The 16823-nt window shown below is 39.6% G+C and overlaps 1 protein-coding gene across 1 annotated transcript in view; it reads right to left on the reverse strand.

Moving 5' to 3' along the window:
* Window positions 1-16387, reverse strand: part of HTR2C (5-hydroxytryptamine receptor 2C) — a 285831-nt gene extending 269444 nt beyond the window's left edge. Inside the window, exon 1 of the mRNA XM_032392744.1 lies at window positions 15868-16387. The gene's annotated coding sequence lies outside the window, so the exon portion shown is untranslated. The remainder of the gene's footprint in view (window positions 1-15867) is intronic.
* Between the last annotated feature and the right edge of the window lie 436 nt (window positions 16388-16823).

Below are 16823 nucleotides of genomic sequence, written 5' to 3' on the forward strand. Positions count from 1 at the left end.
CTAGCAAATTAAAAATATAAAGGCTAGCATAAATAAATGCACACAGCCTGTCAACTGGTCAGTCATCTAATTTGAACCTCAAAAACTACTCTTGTCTTTTAATGATTCTTTTACTCTTGTTGTGAAAATATATATATATATATATATATATATATATATATAATGTATATCATATCATATACACATAGGGTCTCTTACCTATATCAGTAAGAATAAAAGCCATAATCTTAAAAGTATTCACATACTTGTACTAATTTTCTGATTATTGAAGCCAATAATGTAAATTCAGTTTCTATTTATTCTGGATTTATGAAGCATGACGTGATTCCCAAGGACAGTATGATGTAGTCAAAATTTTAAGGGCTTTCATTTACTGTGCCACATAGCCTTCAAGAGGCAGTAGACCATGGTGGAGAAGAACCTGATTTCAGATTTAAGAGATTTGGGTTCTCTTTGTAAGTTTTGCCAATAATTAGCTGTGGGACCTGGAACAAGTCAGGGACTTTCTCTAAGCCTTAGCTTATTTATTGCTGGAACGCAAGCAATAGTAAGTCTGTTACAAATGTTATCAGTATACTTTAGTTCTATTGCTTTATTAAAATGCTTAGTGTTAATGTGTAATGCTTTCAGAATGTCATCCTTGTATTTTGGAATTGTGAAGTACTTTGCTAATATTCCTAAAATATCAAGCTCTATGAATTATCTAATAATTATGAATGACTCTTTTAGTATTGAGAATTAATAGTCACTTGATATTCAGACAATTGACTTTATCTGAGAGTCTAATCTACAGCTCATCATTTGCTTACTTAAGCCAAGGTATAATTCAGATATCTAAGGGCTTGCTAATAAGAAATAATTCATATGACTCCTACTTGTAAGAAGCCTATTATTTTCGCTTGCATTAGTCAACTAACTTAATCCATTACTAGACAAACAGAAGGTGCTGAACTCATGTTTGCTAATTTATTTTTTAAGTAAGTTAAGAGCAACAAGGTGGAACATGGATGACTCCAGGCTCATGGAGGTGTTTTTGCTTTTTACAAAAATATTATGCATCTGAGAAGTTCTGTGAGTCAGTAAAAAAGAGATTTGGTCACGATATGATTAGATGATAGTGAACAAGTCACCTGAGAGAGTTTATCTGAATTCATTTTCCTTCTTTGGGCTTTGGGGCAAAAAGGTTTTTATATCAACATTTTAATCCCATACAATTTCTTTTTTTTTTTTGTCTACTCTATTTCCTGAAATTTCTCTAAGTTTAATTTAACAGTGACCTTCCCCCCGCCCCAAATCCTTTATGTAGGGCTCATATATTGGATCTCCAACTGGACTCCAAATTACTGGAGATCACAACATAAGTGTTGTTTCCTCTCCTGGGAGACCTTGGAGTACTCAGTCAAATGTACTGTTAAACAGAACCTTAGCAATAATTGAATGTAATAATGCATAAAGTTGGGGAAGAAAAACTGTTTCATTTTGAAGAATCTGAGAAAAATATGACTCTTAGATATTCCCCAAAGCTTTACATAATCAATGCTTACTGTTTGGACCTCTGTTCTTTTCTCTCTACAACATTCTCTCCCTTGGAAAGTTCTGAAATTTAGGTAAGCCAGAAGAGTATGGATTGGCCCAAACTCCTTTATCTCTAGGCTTGACTTGTCTCCAGAGATTCAATATCATATTTTCAGCTATCCGAAGAACATGTGATGGTGCATGTATATATTTCATTTTGCCAAATAAAATGTAAGTTCCTCCATGGTAGGAACCATATCACACAAAAACTGTTCGTTAAATGCTGGCTTGACAGTTCTGTGACTCTAAGAAAAAATGCTATATTCTCTGTCATGTTTTTACAATGTTGGTGTAATTCAGCTTCAAAAAATATTTTTAAAGTGATGATGATGATAGAAATCTAAACGATTATTCAGCTAGATCTAGAGTAGGCTTGAGTGCCACAGGTTAAAATCTGGCTGAGGACCAAAGTTTGAATAATTCTTTAAAAGTACTCTATGTCATCATAAATGGTATAACTTTAGATTCATTAAAGATAGTAATAAAGGAGCTAGATATCATTTTCAGGAGAAAGTAATTAGAAATCAAAATAGAACACAGAAAAAAGTCATGAACAAGTTATAAATGACCTTTCTTATTCTCTGTCCAACCATCTGTGGTCACCCTCAAAGACACCCTCAAGAGTTCTGAATACAAATACAGCAAATTGAATACTCCCCAAAAAAGAAAGGTTCTGATACAGGGGAAAAAAGATAATATGAAATGTAATTAAAGGCCTCGAGATGAGTATCTGCTCACAAATGTCCGTTTCTTTTGAAGCCCTTTATAAAGTAATAGCTTACATACCCAATTAAATCTAGGAATATATTAAAGGAAAAGACAATTTCTAATCATGAGGCTCAATCATAAACTAAGCATTGACAACACTGATATTTAGCAAGATATTAATGAACTCTTGTGGAGGGACTGTAGCTGTAGACAGTTTAATTTAAACTACCTAAAAATGGTTATGTTTAATTTGTGATCGAGAGCCAGTGATGCCTTAAATTTGCTTTAAGCGATAAAAGACAAAAAGAAGGGACATTTTCACTCGTTTAGTAGTCTTTAAATACTGAATCGTTTCACATTTAGGCCCTGAAGTAAAAGGAAAAGGGCAAGATCAAGATCCTAAGTGAGGTTTGGCTTTAGATTGTTTAAGGAATACTTAAGTAGTTGAAGAAGAGTTACGACAATTATCTTCTAGGCTGTAAAAATCAACTATGTGAGCATTATTATTTGAAGTGGATTTTCAGAACTACAAAACTGCTGGTATTTTCATAGACTGTAGCATTGGAAATGACCTTAGTAATCCATTCAGTCTGATTTACTTTTTTTTTTTTTTTTAAGATTTTATTTATTTACTTGAGAGAGAGAATGAGAGAGAGAGAGAGCACATGAAAGGAGGGAGGGTCAGAGGGAGAAGCAGACTCCCTGCTGAGCAGGGAGCCCGATGCGGGACTCGATCCTGGGACTCCAGGATCATGACCTGAGCCGAAAGCAGTCGCTTAACCAACTGAGCCACCCAGGCGCCCCCTGATTTACTTTTTTAATAGGTGAGAACATAGAGGCTGATAAAAGACTAGAATGCAAGTCATTTAACTCTAAATTTGTACTCTAAAAACCTTTCCCCACAGTGCTTATGTGCTCTTACATATTAATTATTCAGCAAATATATATTGAAAGAACGCCCAATATGTAATGATGTATGCAGAGGGTAGTTGGGGTAGAGGTATAAACATGAATAATATATAATTTTGTCCTCTGTGATTTCCTAATCCAATAAGAAAGATAAGACTCAAATTAAAAAGTGAGATGATGTGTATAAAACCTTGGACACCGAGCCTGGCACCCAGGAGACAGATCTTGAAACCTAAAAAACAAAAAACAAACAAACAAAACCAAATGCAATAGAGTGTGCTAAGTGGCACGTAAGTAGCAGAATTAATGATGCCCATTTTTGTCCAGATTTGAAATTCAAATTTTACTATTCTTATGTACGTGGGTGTCAACCTGGATAATTTTTTAAAGATTTTATTTATTTAGAGAGAGAGAGAGCATGCGCGGGGGGGGGGAGGGGCAGAGGGAGAGAATCTCAAGCAGACTTCCCGCTGAGTGCGGAGCCTGACATGGGGCTCCATCCCACGACCCTGAGATTATGACCTGAGCTGAAATCAAGTCAGTCGCTTAACTGACTGAGCCACCCAGGTGCCCCAAACTAGATAATTTTTTTTTTTTATGACCAGTAGTCCCTTTATACCGCATACACAAAATCGTAACACATTTTAATTTTACGTATTGTTTCTTGGCTTTATAATCTGCATAATGCCCTTGGTCTCCTCCACAGCCCCACCTTAATTAAACAGTACATTTTTCTCTGAATTAAGAATGTGACTGTTTACAATTATTTCCTAATGTGGCCCATTACCTGCAGTTCATTACTTCATGACCCCCTTTGTGGTCTTTTTATTTCACCTTGACATTTGACAATTTGGCATCTTATTGCTATTAACCGTACATATGCTTTCCCCAGAAGTTGGGCAGCATGGTTTTGTGTGCATGGGAGATGTGCAGGGTTCAAACATGGAACTGGGGAGTCATATGAAGTGAACCTTAAGGCACTAACCCTAAGATTCTATAATCATGATGAGAATGAAAAGGGAGAAACTTTTGAGTAGCATTTTGTAAAAATAATTTAGACGCTATATTGATGGATTTAACTGAGAATACATGGAGAAAGGTGATCCAAGAATGACTCCAAGAGAGAAAGAACAAGCATTATTTCAATTTTCATAAAAAAGTAAAGAAATGTGGGAGGAGGGGTAGAGTATTTTTTTTAATTCTAACAATGTAAGTGTTGCCATAAATGTATTCTGTATTGTGCTACAGAAATGAATGTCCTTGGGCGCCTGGGTGGCTCAGTCGGTTAAGAGTCTGCCTTTGACTTAGGTCATGATCCCAGGGTCCTGGGATAGAGTCCCGCATGGGGCTCCCTCTTCAGCGGGGAGCCTGCTTCTCTTTCTGCCCCTTCCCCCTGCTCGTGCTTGCATGCGCGTGTGCGCTCTCCCTCTCTCTCTCTCTCGCAAAAATAAATAAATAAAAATACTTTTAAAAAAAGAAATAAATGTACTTTTATTTAGAAATAAATGTACTTTTATTTGATCTTGTTGCTTCATCTAAATCAAGAGACTCAGAATATCAATTATAGATATGAACACACTTGGCTGCTCTTCTGAAAATTGTATTTACCCAAAGTAAATACATGGTGCATGTGTATATTTCATTTAAAGTACAAAAGTAAGGTAAAGTACAAAACTAAGGTAAAAAAATAGCAAATTACTTTATAACAATGTATTATCTTCTTAGGTTTTCAATGGTTTTTAACTATTAAATCTAACTATTTTCATGTGAGTGGTAAAATATGTGAGAGTTCTCTCCATATTCTTTTCCCCATTTTGTATATTCATATAATTTGTCTCCAGATTTGTAACCTTAGGGATGTAAGTCACTTAACCTCAGTGGTTTCTGTGTTGGTTTGTAACAAAAAATTTAGTTTGAAGGATCCTTACAGAAAAATCACCTAGTACAACCCTCTCATTTTATAGTTGTAGAAACCGAGGCCCAAGCAAAACAAGCAACTGGTGCATTTTCCCTTCATTTTTCCCAAATAGGAATGTAGGAAGGGAAGAAGTTGATGTTGTCTATACAATAATTGCAGAACTGTATTGTTATTATTATTATTATTTGAGAGAGAGAGAGAGAGAGAGAGATAGAACACGAGCAGGTAGGAAGGGGCAGAGGGGGAGAGAGAGAGAGAGAATCTTAAGCACGCTCTACGTCTAGTGCAGAGCCCGACAGGGGGCTTGATCTCATGACCCTGAGATCATGACCTGAGCTGATATCAAGAGTCAGATGCTTAACTGGCTGAGCCACCCAGGCGCCCCGCAGAACTGTATTATTATATGGAATTGCCTTTTCGATCTAACAGGACTATTACCTTCTTCGGGGAAGTACTGTGTAATATGTGTATCACTTCTCTAATGTCCAGTGAAATATTAAGCATACGGTAGGCCCTCACAAACTACTTGCTGAAATTCCATAATTGTTACAAGCTTTTTATTCACCTTCATTATGTAGTTGACTGATTTGACAGATAAACATGGGTCATGAATTTTGTCAATCGATTTACAAAACATTTAGATAACTGGCTGAGGTTTGGTAGTAGAAGCAGGAAAAGTTGAAGTAGACCATTATCCCATGAGAGGAAGGTAATGAATGTTCAAACTAATGAATCAGCATGTGCTAACTTAAGAATATGGAAATCAAGAGTCATTGTATCAGACAGAAAGTATAACAGTGGTTGCCAGGGGTTTGGGATGGAGGGGAAATTGTTTGATGGGTATAGAGTTTCAGTTTTTAAAGATGCAAAGAATAACAAAGATGGATGGTGGTGATGGTTGCACAACTGAACTGTATACTTAAACATGGTTAAGAAGGTAACTTTTATGTTATGTGTATTTTACCACAATAAAAATGATTTAAAGCAAAAAGAAGTAACCATTTTAATAGAAGATATCTTCCAAAGCGGGGAAAAGAGTCATTATATCCATGAGAAGTTTTGGGGCTTATAATTCTACCATACATCAACAATTCTATCCATTTGTTTACAGTGTTTTTTTTCAATAGGAATAGAAGCATGATGAAAAGACTAGAGAGGGGCGCCTGGGCGGCTCAGTTGGTTAAGCGACTGCCTTCGGCTCAGTTCATGATCCTGGAGTCCTGGGATAGAGTCCCACATCGGGTTCCCTGCTTGGCGGGGAGTCTGCTTCTCCCTCTGACCCTCCTCGCTCTCATGCTCTCTCTCTCTCTAATAAATAAATGAAAAAATGTTAAAAAAAAAAAAAGAAAAGACTAGAGAAATAAGTCTATTGAGAAACTAGCTCATTTATGCTTTCTTAAAACTTGGTTTAAAAAAATTTTGTTGGAGAGATACCAGATCCTTCTTGTTTTACTTCCACCAAGAATAAAATCATCAGTTTCTCTCTGCATCTATTTTAGACTGACATTACATTTAATAATGTAAGATATGGAGGTATTAGCCCTTTGGGAATCAGTGACTAACCAGACAAAAAATTCTAGAACAATCTACCCACAAGCCACAAAGCATTAAAATAATTTTAACTGTTTTTCTAAGCTAAGATTTAAAAACACCTAACAGAGTCATGATTTTACCACTCATAGCAATTCATTAATAGGAACCTCTGATTTCCTATTATAAAAATGAGGCAATAAAGCTCTTGTGTACAAATTTATTTGCTGCAAAGGCATTTGGGAATTGTTATTTTAAAAAGAAAAAGTTCTGTTCCATTCTGAACCATCAACTCATACCACAAAATGAGTGTAGACCTTTGAGGTTACTAATTAAAAGCTAAAAAACAAAGGAATGTTACAGTCAGAATATGGAATTGATCCTAATCATTGATCATTACCTTTACCAGACATGTATATGGCCAACAGAACAGGGTGTCTCTTTCTCTCCTTTATATCTATCTATCTATCATCTATCTATCTATCTATCTTTTATTTGATACAATATTTATATATATTTATAGTTACATATATTTCACTGTGAGTGAACTGAAAAATTAAAACTGTACATGATAGGGCTAAGCTTTAGCTATAAACTAGTTTAAGAAGATTTATAATTTCTTAATTGCTCCAAAATATGTTGAGAGAGATGACATGACATCATTTCAGAGAAATCTGTTATTCTGTTTGATGCTTTGAGTTCTTAAATGTTATGTGCAGGTGTGCTAGAAATTCTACTCTATTTCTTCCTGTATCTTCTTTCACCTTTAACTACTGGAACATACATTCCTAGGAGGATGAATGGATGGATGGATAGATATATAGATGTAAATATAGATATAGATTGATCATACTTATACAGCAATACAATTAATCAAGATATGTTAATTGATTGCTTACTATGTGCAAGGAGTTTGCCATATATGTGGGCTAGTCAGCAAAAGCTTTATGCAAGAGGTGGGGCTTAAACCAGACCTTGAAGACCAGGTAGAATTTAGATAGGTTTAGGAGGGGGAGCACCAACCACAGTACTGAACTTTCCCATTTTACTCCAGAGTTTCTAGCAATAAATTATTGTTGAATTGCAAGTCATTAAAATGGAAGTAGTAAATGAAATAGTTTTTTTTTACCAATTAAAAAAAAACAAAGCCTTTAAGCACACAGACTTTTTTGTCAGTATGTTCTTCTAAACTCTTCATTAACTTTACTTTAAGTACGGTACTCGGATCCAGTCTTTCTACCTGAGTTCAGATCAGTAAACTTAAAAATTGACAATTACTTTCTGCAGTACCTATTTTCCAAGCCATGGTTATCACATTATTTCTCCTGATGCTGGTGTGTAAAGGCAAATGGGATCAGACAACACTTCAATCCTCTCTGATACATGAGAAATAATTTTTAACGACCCTTCCGTTCTCTCCAGTCTCAGACCTCCAGGATTTCAATTTTCCTGTTTGAATTCTAAGTAGGCAACTGTATATAAAGGACTAAATTTGAATGGCCTTTGTCGTGGTGTGTCACATATAGGACAAACCACACACACTTAATGTGTCCAACTCACTGTCATGACACCTGACTCTTTCCAGTCATCCTCTGTACATAACAGCATTATTTCCCTGATTTTATTTCAGTCTTTAAATGGTCTCTCTAAGTCCCCTGAGCTTCACTCAGGCTTCCTGTCCCTCAGTCCCTCAGCATTAAAAGGACTTTCTCATTTGCTTTACTTTTTTCTTGATAGCCGAAGCTCCAGATGAAATGTTACATGCCTTTCTTATTACTTTGCCAAAGAGCATATTAATGATTAATGGACACTGTCAGTAATAATATCCTCATTTTAACAGGCAAATCTGTTCTATCCAAAGACTAGTGGCTACAGTATGAAAGATAAATTAGCCAATACCTAAACGGAGGCAGTAGAGTTTACTGCTTAACAGCATGGTCTCTGGAATCAAAACTGCCACATTTCAAGCCTGGTTTTGGTTAGTTAGTTAAAGTGGATTATTTAACTGCTTTGTCGTGCCTCAGTTTCCCCATCTGCAAATTGCAGATATTAGTTGTACCTTCTCATAGGGTAACTGTGAGACTTTACATGTGACTACATGTAAATCTCTTATAAATCTGTAGTATCTAGTAATTTTCAATAAATAACAGCTATTCTTATCACCTTTTATACCTCTTTTGTGAAGAATAATTATGTGCTAGCTTGGGCAAGTCTTCCTACCTCGATTATAGGAAGCTCTACCTGAAACTATTATGACTTTGATTACTGAGATAAAATGAGAGATACGTGAGTTTAAAATACACTTATAAAAAAATTTGAATGCTGTGACATTTACTCATAAGAATTTACTAATGACTTTAAAGACAACAGTCATTTTTTAGAAAAATGAAAAGATAAAGAGAACCCTAGTCGGTGTGGCCATTGCTATTCTTCTCTAGATAACAGTTGACATCACCTTTGGTTTTGGTAGTGTTTAATTTTTATTTTTAAAATTTTTATATTGAGCCTACCCCCCCCCCCCCAACATCCTGCATTTTAACGCTGAGTCAACTCTGAATGCTCACCTTCCCTTCCTCACTCCTAATCAAGCTGCTTCATTTTCTTTGGAAAGTTACATTCACTGCTCACTTTCATTCTTCCCAGGCTCAGCTAACCACCTTGTACAGTAGCTCAGGCTGCACCAAGGTGCCTCGAACTAACTCTCCATTCCCTGATTCCTTTATTGCTCACTCCTTTTATCAGAAATCTACTCCCTTTATTGTCCACCAGAGGATCCTTTGTTTTTATAGTCACCTCCACTGAAAAATGAGAAACATGTTTAAGAATTCAGGGCAGATGAAATGGCCTTTGCTGACCACCTATATACCCTCAACCTTGTTCCATGTACCAAAAGAAACTCTGATAGAGGAGTATCGTTGGAGATGGGATGGGGAATAGGCTCATGAGACTACTTAATGGAAAATGGGTCAGAAGGCAAGTGTGGTTATTTTAATAACTAACTTGAAATGTATTAATAATAGTAGCCTGTTAAAAAGGATCCATTTTCAACATAAGGAAGGTTAAAGAAGTTGGTATGTGGAAGGCAAGGAACCAAAGGAACCATGTAAGATACTGCAGAAAAGAGAAGACCATATTGGGTGCCTGGATGGCTCAGTCGGTTAAGCATCTGCCTCAGCTCAGGTCATGACCACCAGGGTCCTGGGATCGAGTCCCGAGTTGGGCTCCCTGCACAGTGGAGAGCCTGCTTCTCCCTCTCCTTCTGCCTCTCCCCCTGCTTGTGCTCTCTCATTCTCTAACTCAAATTAAGAAATAAATAGAATCTTTTTTAAGAAAGTAAGAAGGCTATATCATGGATGAGATCTTTAGGATATAGAAGAAAATGAGATCCAGTGCACAGAGGGAGAAGTTAACTTTGGAGAAGAACAGGGGTTCTTATTTTTCCAAGGCAAAGCAAGAGAAGTAAGCACAGAAGTGATAAAGAAATGTCTAGAGGTAGAGGAGAGAGAAGCTACTAAAGATGACATCTTCCTTATACATCTCCTTTGCTTCTGTTTTCTCTGTGCAGTGTGAAAGTAAAATTACTGAAATTAGGAGATTTGGGAGTGGAATACAGAAGTTGGCAAGAGTTGCAGAAGTGTGGAACATGTGTCTAGGGGTATAGGAAAGGGAGTTAACAGGTAAACTTGGCATGTAAAAGGATTGCTAAGCAGCATTGAGGGCCCAGCTGAGGTTGGAGACTATAAATGTGTAGTTTTGTTAGTTTTCTCCAGTAATGCTCAGCAGTCAGAGTAGAAAATAGGACAGATTAGCCCAAAAGAGTGGAGGTAAAAGGTGGGGGCAGTGTAAGGGCAATGAGGGGTGTAGTGTGTATTGGGTGATGATGAGAAACATCATGTCTGGCATAAGGGTCAGACTAGGAAGAAAATGAAGTGAAGCCAAGAGGGTGCCTGGGAAGTCTTGATGAGGTTGAAAAGCAGGTACAAAAGAAGCGAGGTGCGGAGTAGGTGGGTACTGAATGCCATAATCTGAGCGTAGTATTTCTGAACTTAAAATTTTAGAAAGTGATGTATTTCAGGTGTGTCCACGGGCCTGAAGACAATGGAAAAATAAGAGGTCAAGGAATTATGAGGCTAGACTATTATTTGGCAATCATCATAAATAATGAAGTCTCTAGAAAGTGGCAAGATTAAAAATGGACACTGGGGAGGGTATGTGTTCTGGTAAGCGCTGTGAATTGTGCAAGACTGTTGAATCTCAGATCTGTACCTCTGAAACAAATAATGCAATATATGTTAAGAAAGAAAAAAAGAAGAAGAAGAATATAGCAGGAGGGGAAGAATGAAGGGGGGGAAATCGGAGGGGGAGAAGAACCATGAGAGACGATGGACTCTGAAAAACAAACTGAGGGTTCTAGAGGGGAGGGGGTTGGGAGGATGGGTTAGCCTGGTGATGGGTATTGAGGAGGGCACGTTCTGCATGGAGCACTGGGTGTTATGCACAAACAATGAATCATGGAACACTATATCTAAAACTAATGATGTAATGTATGGGGATTAACATAACAATAAAAAAATTAAAAAAAAAATGGACGATAAGAACGAACCAGGTGCCAAAAATTTCAATGGAGGTGTAGACAGCAGAGACAAGAAAGAAATATTGAAATGTTGTAAGCGTCAATAAGACATTATTTAAGTAAAAGTAGAAGAGAACGGTTCTAGTGTGTTGGAAGTTAAAAAAAAAGGGGGGGGGGCTAGTGGAGAGATTCACCCATAGTGTTAAGCCCTTCCATACGGAAGAGTAATAAGACTCATGAAGTGGGGAGAAGCAGAGGATAAGAATTAATCCATCTCCACTTGAGGGATCTGTCAGGAAGCAGGAAAGCTTCTGTAGGAGTAATCCAAGTAGGAAAATTCCAGATTTTGGTTATGGCAAGGAGGTGGAGGAAGTGTTCAGTGAAAAAGCTGAGGATCTTTCCTTTCCAGTATGTTGCTGTCCAAAAGAACTTCCGGCAATGATGGAGATAGTCTGTATCTGCACTGTCCAAGAGGTAGTCACTAGCCACTTGTGGTTGTTGAGTAGCTAAAATGTGGTCTGTGAGACTGAGGGACTGAATTTATAATTTTACTTAATTTCAGTTAATTTCAATTTCAATAGCCATATGTGGCTGGTGGCTGCTGTACCATGCAGTTCTAAAGTCTGTTCGACAGCTCTCAATACATTTATGCTTAGTTATTAATAGGTAATGACGAAAATAAGTTACCCCTGCTAAGTGGATGTTTGTATTTAAAGGAGACAGTGACTGAGGTTAAAGCAGGAAATTCCTGAATGTAGAATTTCAAGTGCTGCGGAAAACCATGAAGACTACTAATTTGGGGGCCAAAAGCCCTTTCTAGTGCTTCTCAAATTCAATCATGTAAACCGGTCCTCTGTGAACAAAGTTAACGCTAATGAATAAGATTAACTTTATGAAATGCCAACTATATATACAATCTTGTAATAAACAAGTATCTTAGTAAACTGCAGATGGCACAGTCTTAAACACAGCTGAAAGGAGGAAGGATTAGATGAAGTAGAGATGCTGGGTACAGGGAGGAAAAAAAACATAATTAAGATTCCAGCTCATGTGCATCTTATTTGAACTCCTGCTTTTTTACTCTGTCATTTGTGTATAAAAATGTCAGAAATGACTGCCAAAGGGTTGTTGCGTGTGAGCATTAGATTAAATCTGCTAGTGACTGGCTAAATGATAGTGCAGCTTAACCTCTTGATGGGTTTCAATGTGACTTGTTTAAAATGGAGATTACGAGGCTGTTTTGCAGCCATGTTGTCAGTATACGAGGAGGGCTTAAAATGTTTTGAAGAAAGCCACTGATGGATGGATCAGTTGAAACACTCATTGAGCTGGTGATTGGAGGTTTCTGAGATTCAAGAGTATACAAGTTATAGATAAAATAACATAGGTATACTGGAACAGTGACAAATAAATAATAATAATAAATATGCCTTTGTACAATAACTTAAAAATTTTAAATGCTTAATATCCATGTGCTTCGCAATAATCATATAGGATTAACATATTACATTAATACATAACATACTAATATATGTTATTTTATTACAATAATATATGTTATTAACTCCAACTTACAGTCAAGTTTTCCTAGTTTGCTCATGGCTATCCAGGCTGTTAGTGGTACCAATTTACTATTTCTTCCACTAGACAACACTAATCATTACCAGATGCTCTACTAAAATAATCTCAATACAAGCGCTATACATTCTCATTTTGTGAGGTATTTGACTGCTGTGAGAATTGGGTGGTAAGAGGTTCTTTGATGATAATGGCCAAATAGTCGGAAGCTTCTGGAGCCACTGTAACTTGGGACTTATTTGCCTGCAGGCTCAGAAAGTAGCCACCTCCTTCCATCTCAGGCCTTGAGCAATTGAATAAGAGTAGCTGAGGCTACTAATGTTGGTTTCGGACAATCTCTTTCTCAAATTTTGTTTTAATTTTTCTGTTTCTTTTGAGGAGAGAGAAATAACGTTGACTTGAAGGAAATAACAGAATTCTTGCAGGCTTCAGATTATTATTCAGATTTAGGTATTCACCAGCTAAATGCAGAAATATTCCTAAATAATTAAATTCCAAATGGTAGTGATAATCCTGCAAATCTCCCATGATTTTAGAATTTATTTTCCAGAGGAGAAATCTACTACCTGTAAGCTGCTGGGGGTGAGATGCCCATGTTGCTTAAACCTTTAGTGGATCAGTCCAACATTATATCAGAGATGCTAGGTTTTTAAGATTTTACTTGTATTGTTAAAGAAATAAACATCTTTTCCCCAGGTACCCTTGAAAGCACAAATAAATATTTTTTATTCCACTGTCATAAATTAATCTACAAGAATACCTTGAGAGATGGAAGGAAAAAAATCCAATGTTACCAATAAAATGAGAATATCTTCCTTGTGTTAGGTCTTGCTATGAAGACCATGTGAAACAATGTATATATGTAATGTTCCTGGCTCCATGCCTGGCATCCAGTAGGTTCGCAAAAATGTCAGCTCTCACCTCTCTTCCCATGATTGCATACTGCACCAAAGCCTGTCATGCTATTATCTGAAAATATCATCATCCTCATCCATGACAGCTCTAGATATAGATCCCTCAGGAAAGCATAGGAAGGGTTAATAACCTTCTCTAGATTATGCAGATAGAAAAACACTGCCAGCGTTGGCTTAAGCACCCCAAATCCTACCTTGACATTGCAATCACAAGCCTTATCCACCTTCGGAATTTCAGGACTTACCTTGGGCTTGTTGCTGTAGATGATAACAGCTAGTAGGAAAGAAATTGCATGGATGAAATAAATAAATATTTTATTTCCTCCCCAGGAAGATTAGAAGAACATATTTAAGGAATAACAAATTTAATTAAATATTCTACAACCCACCTTCCCAAAATATAGAAAAAAACTATTTAATTCCCCCTACCCATGGCAGGGGTGAGGTGTGTGGGGGGAGGGGGAGATAACTCTCAAAGATCAAGGTATCAGGGTGCAAAGAAATTATACTCTTCCTAAAGGATGATATTCAGGGTGACTTAAATACTGCAAAACAAAAACAAAAACAAAAACAAAAAACCAATGATCATGGTAGAACTCTTCCCCCCAACCCCCCGGGGCATGTCAGTTGGCCCTTTTCATTGTGTCTACACATACGTGGTCAACTACAGTAACACCTTGTTTCTACCGTGTTCATGTTTTGATTGTCAGAATGGCTGATAAGTGGATAAACTTCTTAATTAAAATTTAAACTCTAGAACCCAGATGTCCTTTTGCACCACTGTGTGTGAGGTCACGAATGTCTGCAAACTGGGGAGCTCAGTGGTTACTCACTGCGCAGCGTCTTCCCCAACCCCAATCATTTTAGCTAAGTGCTATTCCACCTAGAGCGAGGTTCCCTCCGTTAGCCTGCCTAAAAGGTATGTGGTGAGGGGCGTATGCACTTAGTGGCTCAGCAGCCAGAGGTTTCCTTGGATGGGGCTTGTGATGGTAAATATTAATGAAGAAGCTGCGCGGTACTGGCAATGATTCTCGACCAAATTAGATATTCTCTAAGTGCCAAATGTCGCCCGCTGAATCTGAGTGGAGGAGTGCTGTCGCTTAAAATAAAGGGGTCTTGAACACAATACAAAATGTTGGTCACCTCAGGTCGCATACTACCCAACAGGAAGCAAAAAGGCAAAGGGCACGGCGCAAAAAAAAGAAACAGACACACAGACACGTTTTGCAATGACGAACTTTATGTGGCTTCAGGAACGGCAACCTGTTCTTATGCTTAGCAGTTCCGAGGTACACTGTTAAGACTGCTTGTCAGGTTAAACTGAGTTAAGGAACCGGAATAAGAGGAAGCACTGGAGACCTTTCCGCAATCCTCTTCAAAATATAGTGACTTAGGTAAACTAATAAAAAAGGCTCACTGAATGCCCTTATACTCTCCTCTTAAACTTACGTGACCATCAGCAGCGCTGTTCAAATTCAGCCCACAGCTGTTAGACCCAGACACAGATCCGCAGTGTTCATCTCCCCAGAGTTACCGGTGTTCACTTAGACCCTCCAAAAATTGGGGCCGGTTTTCAGTGAGAACATAATAGAAGATCCTTCGCCCCACTCTGCTCCCACTGTCCCAAGCCTTGTGCCCCCCTCCCACCTTCCTGAAATCGGATTTCTTAAAAACGTAGCCCGTATCCCCAATTCAGTGCACCTTCCGCAGCCAGAACCTCTGCCCAGAGACACCCACGTTCACTCTCCGCCCCCCCCCCCCCCCCCCCCCCCCCCCTCCCCCCCCCCCCGCCCTCCACTTCTTGAGACCCCCACGCCCGCCTCCTATTTCTCTCTCAGCAATCCGGGTGCTGGGTTCTCGAGACCACCGCCCCCTCCCCCGCATCCGCCCAGCGCCTTCATCTCAAGTCCCCGCTTCCCAACCTCCTTTGAGGTTTCAGTGCCCCTCTCGTGGAACTAAGACCCCTCTCCTCCCAGAGACCCCAGCCTCTCCGTGAGCTGCGCGTTCAGAGTCCCTCCCTACCCCCCGCCCCCCACCTCCCGCTCGGGCCAGCGCAGTTGTGCAAGCTGCAACCATCCGGGACCTGTCCCCGCTCCCCACCCCATCCCCCGCCTAAACCCTTAGGGTCTCGGCTAGCAATGCCGCCCGGGGCTCCAACTTACCACAAGCGTCCGGGAGGAAGACAAGGCAACGGTCGCCGCGGCGGCAGCTAGACGAGAAACGGACTCGGCTGCAATCGCCCAGCGGAGCCCGCGGCAGTCAGTGCGCTGCGCTGCGCTGCGCGCCGCAATCTCGCGCCTCGGCGGAGGGAGGGACGGAGGGAGCTCGGCGCGATAGTAAGCACCGGCGAGTCGACCTCCTCTGGGCGACCGTGCGCCCCCGGACAGGTTTGGCTGGTCTTGCTCCACTATCTTACTCTAGCTTAGTAACTGACCACCTCCAGCATCTCTGCACTATTCGCGTCTTCTTTCTTCTTCGATGGCCCCTAACTAACTACACTACTCTAAACGGACGAAGGCCATCACGCGAGCGCCACGACGATCTCGACGACTCCGACGACAACGGTGGGCAAGCAGGAAGAAAAGTTCATATGCAATCGCAGGTAAGGGGCGGCAGGCCGATGGAGCAGCCAAGGTTGGCAATCCAGCTGCTCCAAAGGCAGGATCGGAAAGATCGGTGCGCCCGAGGATGTGAGCTTCCTCGGCGAGCACCAGAGCGCCTACCCCGCGCTGGCGATGCTGCACCGCTCTCTTGGGCCAAAACCGGAGGAGGGGTGGAGCCAAGAGCGACCAATCAGCGCGCAGCGTTACACTGCCCCCGGCCTGTTTGGGCCGTCTCTTAGTGCATCTGGAACCTGCTGGCAGGGGGCGCGAGACCCCATGGTGGTGGTGGTGGTGGTGATTAACTTGATTTATGAGGCCTGGAGACTGGGGGGGACCAGGGTCAATCATGGGGGGGGGCGTCTCAAGAATGCACCCTTAAAGATTGAAAAGAACACCTCTTCCCGGACAGACACACACACACACACACACACACACACACACACGCACACACCTTAACATTTCCTAAATCTCAGAAGTTCCACCAAGCTTTGAAATTCCCTCTGAGGTTCCCGGCT

Source organism: Phoca vitulina, unplaced genomic scaffold (assembly GCF_004348235.1).
Source record: "Phoca vitulina isolate PV1807 unplaced genomic scaffold, GSC_HSeal_1.0 scaffold69, whole genome shotgun sequence".
Lineage (NCBI taxonomy): Eukaryota > Metazoa > Chordata > Mammalia > Carnivora > Phocidae > Phoca > Phoca vitulina.